The sequence below is a fragment of the Pieris napi genome, chromosome 18 (genome assembly GCF_905475465.1).
Source record: "Pieris napi chromosome 18, ilPieNapi1.2, whole genome shotgun sequence".
Taxonomy (NCBI): Eukaryota; Metazoa; Arthropoda; class Insecta; order Lepidoptera; family Pieridae; genus Pieris; species Pieris napi.
Window position 1 is genome coordinate 83,953 of NC_062251.1, and position 10,756 is coordinate 94,708.

A 10,756-nucleotide genomic window follows, 5' to 3' on the forward strand; every position below is an offset into this window, starting at 1 on the left:
GATTGAATTGTCAGTCTATGACAGCTAAAATTGGATTGATATTGCATATTGGTTTTGGCCGTAAACCAACTCGGCGAGGCGATTTCGATAGAGCCCATAGTTTCCCTCATAAACCCCCCCATTTTTTATAACAAAACGATTTTTTCCGCCTTACCCCTACCCCCTCGAGTTGGGTATCATTAAACTCGTCTTTAATAGGCGAACACACCAGTATATAGAAAACTACATTCCAGCCCCCCCTTCTACCTTATACCAGCAAAATGTTATCCCGAACCTCACCCAAAGTGATTCCACCAACTAGCAAAGCCTCCACTCCCTCTACGTCCTCAACACCAGCTAGACGGACCTTAGTAGAGATGTTGAGCCCGGCCTTCACTCGCGAGAAACGCCCAACAGAGTCGGCTCACATGGAGATGGCCAAAGAATATAGGCAGACTGGCTTACAAGCTCTCGCTGCCTCCCGCAACTTAAAAGGGGAACTAAAAACCGCAATCACAGAGGCAATCGAAGGCCTCTTCGGAGTCGTCGGCTTCATTTACCCCTCACCTACCACCTGCCCCAACTCTCCCGCCCCCACACCGCACACATCACAGGCTACCAAAGCCGCGATTACACCTCCAACAACTACACCGTCAACCCATACACATATACACACCACACAACTATATATATATTTGACGGCGCATTCCTAGCGCCATCTGTTTAGAATTACTAGAATTATTGGAACGAGATTTGACTATGGTCAGTCTGGCGGAGCGTCGTGTCGATGGTCAGCGCGAACATGTTGAATTTAGTTTAGTTTTCGAACGTCAACGGCGAGCGCACCACGTCTGCGACGAATCGCTTTTTGTTCCAAATAATCTTGTGTCTTTTTGTTACAAAACTAATTAAAAGTGATTGATTAAGTGATTCCCTAATTACGAGTGAATAGATTTTAGTGAATTGCTGTAAGGGAGATACTTTTTGTGATTCTATTGTTCCTACCCACATAACAACTTATTGAAGACATGGCTTATTCTTATGATAAAGGGCATCCGCCCATATCAGAAGTGGGATCCCATGCGCTACTGACCGTGCAAAAACAACCACCTGACTAAAATAGCGCCTTGAAGTTGTTAAGTAATATGGAAACTGACTCGGATGTTAGCGACAACGCAACCACCGGTGGCAACTGCTAACGCCCAGTATAGTGCAGTGAAATTCGTAGTTTAATCGGGTAGACGCAGACGCGGATATAGAAGGTTGGTCTTAATTACTGAGCTTAAAGTAACATTTAGAGGGCGTAGATTTCTCTAGCTCTTAGCAGTGTACTGAAAGGGCGCGCAGCTTGCTTGAGCAAGTTAAATTTGTATGAGCTGACATGGGAGAATGTAAAACAAAGTTTAATGGCTAGATTTTGTAAACCAAAATTATTTCAAGACTTCTTTGATGAAATATTGCGTTTTCAAATTGGAACAAAAGAAACTACAGCAGAGTGGCCTGCGCTTATGGAATATGATCGAAACTATACCTAAAACCCGAATCTCAAGATTTTATAACTGGATACGTCATATCGGTCTTATGTCAGAAGGATGATTTGATATGCCGTGAGCTAAACGCATATACTGTCACTATTAAACCTCAGCTGTTTAGAATCTTAAAAGGCATTTCCCTAAAGCGAAGATCGGGTGTTACTGAAATCCAAGAGCCTGATTTCAAGCGAATTAGCGAAAAAGCACTAGAATTGTGGACGCAAGATTTCCTGGTAAATGTCATTTTTGTGAAATCCTCGGACACCGGCAAGCCGACTGTAAAAAGCGTCTTCGAGAAGATTCTTCTAGGATGACTAAGCAGCAAGATCCGTCAACTGCAACACGTGCCCCCGAGAAAACTTCTACCGTAACCTGTTATATATGCGGTCAAGTTGGACACATAGCAACAATTTGTAAAGAAAAGGAAAAAAAGGTGGTGGATCTACTGCAAGGTAATAGGTCAATATCTGCGAACAGTGGCTGTCGAGGGGCACCTTGGGGATGTCATCTGGTGAGTCAGTCTCCTTTTTTTTGTTTGATAGCGGATCGTCTTGCTCGTTGAGAAAAGAGAGCTATTCTACTAAGTTCCCAAGTACTGTGCGCAATGATCTTGTGTATCTTGCGGGCATTGGTGGTGATGAAATAAAATCTACGTCACAGATTTCGAGTGAGGTTAATCTTGAAAATTTTATAAAACTCTTGACATTTCATGTAGTCGTCAAAATTAATAATGATAATTTGATTTTTTTTTTTTTTTCAATTTGAGGAACAAGTTAATGTTTGAAGTCTAAAACTGACCTGACCCCACGTGTTCATCGTTGGTGGGCATTTTTACAAGCCTACGATTTTGATATCATATATCGCGAGGGTCGTGGCATGGAGCACGCGGATTGCCTTTCTAGAAATCTGCTGCCGGACCCCAATAGCTTAGTTTCCGAGTCACAAGTCTCTTCAAAACCTACAATTCAGACAGTAAATTTTGTAGAAATTCATCGGCGCTGGCTTTCTGTGGAACGGAAACGTGATGCAGAGGTCCAAGACTTGATCGACAAGCACAATAATGGCGATTTTCCTAAACCGTTTGGGCAGACATGTGACGTTAGGAATGGAGTTCTTTATAGGAGGAAACAAGATCACATCATGGCTGCCAGTCGTTCCACGTTCCCTAATATGGACTTTGATCAGTCACGTTCATAACGAGTTGCAGCGTCTGGGTGGTGACGGAACACTGGACAGACTGTACGAACAGTGTTAGTTCCCTCAGATGTCCGAGTGCGTTAGAAAAATTGTTGACTCTTGCATTGTCTGCAAGTCATCGAAGGGTCCCGCAGGTGCTCAGCCTGTGCAGCTACATTCTATTCCAAAAGCTCCGGTACCGTGGCAGACGATTTATATCGACTTCACCCGCAAACTAAGGAGAAAAAGTGACCGTAAGGAGTATTGTTCGGTAATTGTTGATGCGTTCACTAAATGGGTATTATTAGAGCACATTAGACGCAGCTAGCGCGGTTCAAGCCGTTAAAAATGCCGTTTGCCTTTTTTTGGAGCACCTAAGCGCATAGTAGCCGATCAAGGCAGGTGTTGCGTTGGCCAGGATTTCAGGAGCTTTTGTCCGGAGCGTAACATTGGGCTGCATTTTATAGCAACTGGCTCCAGCGGGGCAAATGGGCAAGTCAAGCGTGTAATGCGCGCTTTGAAAAGTTTTGCTAGCGATTATCGAAAGCGATCCCAATAGGCGTGACGAGTTGGGTAATGTGCAATTAGCGCTTAATAGTACTGGGTCTACAGTTCGGTATCCGTTCTCAATCTCTAGGTATGTCGAGAATTAGGTGTTCAAGTCCAGATTCAGAACAACAACAGCGAATTGACGTAGAGTCAGCTAGGCAAGATGCGTCTCCTAACATACAAAGGGCAGCCGCATCCGATACTTTACGATTTGACCAAGGTCGAGCTACTATCAAGCCATTTTCTAAGGGCGATTTCGTATTCATCAAAAGTTGCGAGCGCAACCAAACTGAGTTAGATAGGAAGTTTCTTCTTATTCTTATAGTGCCATCTCCTTGCGAAGGTTGGCGATCATCTTGGCTATTTTAATTTTGGATGCCGCGATTCTAAACAATGACTTGGTGCTTTGACCAAACCATTGTCTCAAGTTTTTCAACCAGGACGTGCGTCTGCGGCCAGGTCTCCTTCTACCTGCCACTTTGCCTTGTATGATTAGTTGAAGGAGCTCATATTTTTTGGAGTTGCGTAAAACGTGTCCGAAATACTCAAATTTCCTTTTCTTAACCGTCATAAGCACTTCTTTGTTCTTCTGCATTCTGTCCAGCACGGTTGTATTTCGTATGCGGTCTGTCCAAGATATTTTAAGCATACGTTGATAAACCCAGATCTCAAACGCTTCCAGTTTTTTTGGACATAGTCTCTGTCAGCGTCCAAGATTCTACGCCGTAGAGCAGCACAGAGAAGACGTAACATCGCGCAATACGAGTTCTAAGCTGTAAATTTAGACGCTTGTCACAAAGTACTTTTTTTTTTTAGTTTTGAAAAGGCGTTCCGAGCTAAATCAATACTGCAGCGGATTTCGATGCTATGGTCACCTCGATAGACCGAATGTTTGTGATATGTGAGTGCAGGCTCCGATACACTGTCCGCAGGATCAGACACGCTTACAGCGGAGTCTGATACCCATTAACATTTCAGATCGCGAAATCTTTGAGCATGAGGTCCGAATTCACGCAGAGCAAGACAGTCCGTAACTTATAGGTATGTGTAATCTGTAAGCACTGAAGTCTACTTAACTATGTTGGCACGATTAGTGAGAAGAGTCATTGAATAACGTGGTGTGTGTGTGTGTGAAGTTGGTCGAAAGGATAATGTCGTCCGGGCCATGCAGCTGATAGCGGCTGGTCGTAGGGACACATTCATCCGGTCCAACCTTAAGTGTTCGTTGGTCGAAAGGATAATGTCGTCCGGGCCATGCAGCTGATAGCGGCTGGTCGAAGGGACACATTCATCCGGTCCAACCGTAAGTGTTCATTGGTCGAAGGGACAGTGTCGTCCGGTCCATGCACAAGTGGCTGGTCGAAAGGACACACCCGTCCGGTCCAATCTTAAGTGTTAATTGGTCGAAGGGACAGTGTCGTCCGGTCCATGCACGAGTGCCTGGTCGAAAGGACACACCCGTCCGGTCCAAATTGATACTGTGTGAAAAATTGATCCTAAGGATAGGACATGCCGATAAAGAGTGTAATGTTTGTTAAGTGATTAGAAAAAGGTGCCGTCCGGTCCATGAGTGGTCGAAAGGACACACGCTTTTTTTTTTTTTTTTTTATTCTGATAGTCATAGTTGTATGACAGTAGCATTACGTCTAGTAGTCATAGCTTGTCAGGTTGGGCGAGCGGGTAGATTTACTGACACCTGTCCGATTGATTCTGTCACTGTTACAGGACTGCAATCTGATGCGCCCGAGGACGGTCGAAAGTCAGTCCGGCCGTGACGGCGCATTCCTAGCGCCATCTGTTTAGAATTACTAGAATTATTGGAACGAGATTTGACTATGGTCAGTCTGGCGGAGCGTCGTGTCGATGGTCAGCGCGAACATGTTGAATTTAGTTTAGTTTTCGAACGTCAACGGCGAGCGCACCACGTCTGCGACGAATCGCTTTTTGTTCCAAATAATCTTGTGTCTTTTTGTTACAAAACTAATTAAAAGTGATTGATTAAGTGATTCCCTAATTACGAGTGAATAGATTTTAGTGAATTGCTGTAAGGGAGATACTTTTTGTGATTCTATTGTTCCTACCCACATAACAACTTATTGAAGACATGGCTTATTCTTATGATAAAGGGCATCCGCCCATATATTCTTGAAGCCTTGTTGTATGTCCAAAAAAAATATAAACGATTTTAAAACAAATGGTGACTTTCACCAGTATAATACGCGAAATAGAACTAATTTGAGTGTACGACCAACCAGGCTCCAAAAGATAAACCACTCCTTATATGGAAATTGTATTCGTTTTTACAACAAACTCCCAAGCGAAATTAGAGAATTATCACTAAATAAATTCAAAGCCCTTGTTAAACGAAAATTAATCAACAAAGATTTTTATAAATTTGAGGACTACTTAAATGATCCTAATCCTTGGGATTGAATTGCTCCAGTTCAAACAATTTGTATGACAATACTTGGCGATTAAAAAGAGTGGCGGAAAGTTTCTTGCCAGTTCTTCTTACCCGCTCTACGCCTTTGACTTGCGAACTGGTAGTAAATGTAAATTTATGATTAATTTAACTTGACGATTCAAAAGTGTACTTGGTTACCCACTTGAATAAAGATATTTTGAGTTTGAGTTTGAGTTTAAACTACTACAAAAACTCGAGGCCCACTCTCGGCTACTCGATGAATCTAATAAGGCCTTGCAGGAACACACCAGGGTCCTTAAGGCATCCCCTAAACCCGCGCCGTCGGAGATACAACCAGTGGCGGCGGACCCGCATAAGACTCATCAATCCTACGCTAACGCCGCCGCCACCCCCAAACCCCCTGCAGGGCCTTCCATCATCGTGTCCGGAGAGGGTCTCGACACAGCAGAACAGAAACTCACACAAATTAGTAGATCAGTCAATTTCAGAGAGGGCGGATACGCCCCTTTAATGGTCACCCCGCTATCTAAACACAAGATAAAACTCGTTTTCGAAAGAGAAGAGCATAAAATAACTAACACTTACACGACTACAAAAAAACACAAAAATAAACACTCAAGAGGAAAAGCGCATAGACCCAATGATAATACTAAAAGGCATAAAGAAAACAATACCCGAATTTGAACTTATTAAAACAATAAAAGACCAAAACATCACACTAACTAAGCACACATTCACTATAAAATTCATTGCTAACAACAGAAACACTACACTGTACAACGCGGTTCTAAACGCAACACCCTCTGCCTGGAAGGCATTCGCCGACCTAGGCAGAGTTAACATAGGGATGCAGCGGGTCCACAGCGGCAACTTCTCACCATTTAGGCAGTGTCAAAACTGCCTAAATTTCGGACACACAAAGAGCCGCTGCCCTGCAACTACGCCAACATGCGCCAAGTGCTCCGCCCACCACCCTACTGCGGAGTGCAAGGCCGAAGTACACAATTGCACCGAACACAACAAACAATTCAACCCTACACCGCGCCGACTCAGACAAGTGCCCCAAAGTTACAGGCATGCGTGCCCGCGTTGAGGCAAAAATTAACTACATTTAAAACATGCACAAAACACTAATTTCATATTAACAACACAATTACACACTGAATCAAACACTCACATTAACAGCGACCTCAACGCGCAGCACTCGTACTGGGGCATTTGTCTACTTACACAAAACCACTTATAAAATTAAAAACGACCAAATTTTCGACGACCTTTACACGCTGCACCTCCTCTAGGGCACCTATTTACACAGAAACACGAAAACATCCACAATCCTTACCCTTTATTAAACAACACAACCCTTCCCAAATCTCATGTGCTCTATCAAAGCTTCCAAAATATTATTATAGTATTTTACACTCACATTTAACAATTAATCTGCAAGTAATCCACCCTCACCCGTACAAAAATGTATAAAGTTACCTCTATTCATCTATTACCTTTAACTTTTTTTATAATTATAATACCCACTATTTAATATTTAACTTCGATTCAATTACTAACTACTACTAACCTATGTTAGACTTTAATCTCAAATTTATTCCTTCTATCTTTCATTAAATAGTAAATTTAAATCCTACTTTACTGTGTTAATATCATTTGTACTAAACATAATTTATTATATTGATCCCATTTTTATTTTACCATAAGTTTAATTTCATTTAATTGTGTATTCTTATTTTACTATAGTTTTAATTCTACTTCACTGTATGATAACATTTTTAATCTCGTTTGTGTAACTAGTTACAGATTTTTCTATTACTAGGTTTAATATATACAAACACAATTCACTAAAGATTATCCCTGTTTAAGTTTAACCTTATATCAACCGTATATGTAAATGTAAAACTTTCCTATGTTTATTATTGTAAAACTTTTCTCTGTGTAATATTATATGTTGGTGTTAAGAAGCGGGCTTAAACCGGGCGGCTGAGGGTCGGTTATTGTATCTAATAGCAGAACTGGCCCTCAACAACCTACCCGTGTCCAACTTTAAACACCCGCATAGTTATTTATAAGCACAATTACTAAAGCCTATGTCTGTTTAAATTTAGTTTTATATCAATTGTTTTATATTACCTAACGATGATGTATAGGTTGAACTTTTTCTTTGTTCAATATAAGTGTTGGTATTAAGAGGCGGACTTAAACTGGGCAGCTGAGGGAAGGTTATTTCAAAAAAAAAATCAAAAATCATTTATTCACGTAGGTAACACAATGTACACTTGTGATTCGTCATTAAAGAAATAAATATTAATGCTTCTAATTTTACATTTACTTTTATTGTATCTAATAGCTACTTCTAGCTATTATTTAAATGCTTATAAATATGTTCTGTGAAAGCGGATAGTGTGGTGTTTTTATTTGGTTAAAATTCGTACTGTTTGTCAGAAAGAATATTGTGTTTATATAGTAAAACTTCTTTAGGCGCGACTAGGGAGTAACTCAGAATTTTTGGAACGAAGTTCCTTATCGCGCGTTGTGAAAGAGGGCTAGACGGAACCAAAGTTAAGCAACGTCGGGCGAGGTCAGTACTTGGATGGGTGACCGCCTGAGAACACCTCGTGATGATGGCTTTTTTTGTAGGGTTAAGAAATGAAAATTATTTTTGGAATCACTTAACTAAATTAGTCTTGTTGGAACGAAGTTATCGAGCGTTGCGAAAGGGGGCTAGACGGAAAAACTTCTTACGAAAAGTTGTCACGACACTTTTTTGCTATTTGCTATTGTAATACACCGGTTCTCGTCCGATCACCGAAGTTAAGCAACGTCGGGCGAGGTCAGTACTTGGATGGGTGACCGCCTGGGAACACCTCGTGATGTTGGCTTTTTTTTTCGTCGTAAGATTGGTGTTGAGAAAATCAATCATACTGTTATGATACCAATTAACATATAAATTAATCGAAAGGAATTTCGTTCCATCCGGGTGTCCCTTGACACCTCTAAAGTTTTTTTTTTCTTACGGAAGTAACGGTTACTTGTGTAGTTAGTTAGTCTGTGTAGTTTCCGCTATTTAAAAATAATAATTCGGATTGGTCGTAAGTATACGAGTATGTCAATTGTCATATACTCCACGCTTCTTGACTTATACGTCATCTAGTAGCTAATATCATAATCAATTTGGATTACTTATTTCCAAATTTTCAAACGGATCAATTGTGAATAGTGTGTTTAAAAAAAAATCTGCAGTTTAAAAAATATTTTAAATTGGAAATTTTTTTTTTGAAAAACTCTAAATACCTATATACTTATTGATTATTTTATTACTTTTAAAATAAGTATAGGTCGGTTATCGAAAGCTGGCGCGTTCACAGTACTCACACTAATGCAATTTCACTATACAGTATGTTTAAAAATATTACTTTTTTGCCAAGCTATATATTTTAGTCTACTCTGGTTTTAGTAAGGTTGGGTGGGTTGTAAATAATAGTAAAATGTAATAATAAATAAAAATGTGTCAAATACATATAAATATTATGTGCATACGCGGGTGGATGCAAAAGTTCTAAGCCCGACCAAGAACGTAAATGAGTAGTTTGTATAAATAATTTTTCATTTTTCGACATAAGCTCCTTCTAGCTCAACACACTTCACTAACTATTCTTTCAATACTCCTCTTAAAAACCCCAGTCGCATCTGATGTCAAATTAAATATAACATTTTTTCATTAAACTGTTTTTATTAAGATGCTTAAAATAATTAAAATTATTGGTTGTTTGTAAAGTAGGTTTACGATCGAGATGTTTACGTGATAACGTCTTATTGGTGATATAAGTTTTTGCGAAGTAAGGAATTAATGAAGATAACAATTTTTTCAAATTTTAAATTACATCTATCGTTTTATTCACACTTTTGATGATAAATTTCGGGTGTAAATGACAAGCGCTCGAGATGAGACGGGAGATCGGTCCGTCTCTCTCTCGTTATACCTGCGATCGCGCTCGTGAGGTTCTGTTGTGACACAAGTTTCTGAACATGTCACCCGACTAAAACGATTTTAAAGACGTTATCACGTCAAAACATTGTGCACCATTTCACGAGGTTGCCCTGGTAATGTTTGAAAAAAGATCAACATGTAAAAAATAATAATAATATAAAACAGTAAAGATCAACATCAACAGTAGCAAAAGAAAAACAATAACCGTCTCTTTTATACTCATAAGCTTGACCGAGCGCGAGAGAGACGGACAGTCTTTTCGTGATGTATTTGTGAATGTATTTCAGTTTGACATCACGTCTCGCGCTTATTCACAGACACTACACAAGCACAAAGTGTAAATGTGTTGAAGCCGCCAGCTTTAGATAACATACCTATATATTAATAATAAATTTTCTGACGATTGCGACATTCTATGATATTCAATGACAAGGTTATATTGACATGTGCTGTCAAATATCATAAAATTTATTCATCAGCAATTACTTCACTTTACAATTGAAGGTTCTCGACTTTTAAATAGTAGTTATCATGAATTACCGATGACTAACCGATGTCTAACTGGAGATTTTAATGTTAATTTTCGCTCTCCGGAATCTCAGCCATTAGTTGACTTTTTAGAAGAAAAATTTGATCTATCTATGAAAACTTCTCGACTTCATTCAACAACGCGTTTCGGTACAACGATAGATGCTGTATTTTCAAGAAAAGTAGCAAATTTAGAAAGTATAATTTATGTTTCACATTATAGTTAGGTACCACAAACCTATAATTTCATACGTAAGAAATTATGATGACATTCAATTACCAATAATTTGTTCTTTGAAATATTATATATTAATTGTCGTTTGTTTGTTTTATTTTTGTATATTAATGTACTTACTTATGTTTACTATTTCATATATATTTTTTATCTATGTAATCTATTTTGGCTTTGTATATTGTCTAAGTGTTTTATTTATATTAGCTGAAAGATTTCTAATAAATAAATACTAGCTACGAAATAATAAACCAAGTAAAGATCAAACACCTATTTACATTATCAAATCATTTATTTACACAATTTCCAATAATTAACATCCAAATGTATAAAAA

At 39.3% G+C, this 10,756-nt stretch overlaps 2 long non-coding RNA genes across 2 annotated transcripts; both read left to right on the plus strand.

Moving 5' to 3' along the window:
* Positions 1-682: 682 nt before the first annotated feature.
* Positions 683-1,935, plus strand: LOC125058861. The gene is made up of 2 exons (XR_007118545.1): positions 683-1,241; positions 1,821-1,935. It is a non-coding gene; the product is annotated as an uncharacterized LOC125058861 (long non-coding RNA).
* A 2,103-nt stretch (positions 1,936-4,038) lies between these two features.
* LOC125058921 lies at positions 4,039-5,379 on the plus strand. The gene is made up of 2 exons (XR_007118547.1): positions 4,039-4,277; positions 4,962-5,379. It is a non-coding gene; the product is annotated as an uncharacterized LOC125058921 (long non-coding RNA).
* The last annotated feature ends 5,377 nt before the right edge of the window (positions 5,380-10,756 follow it).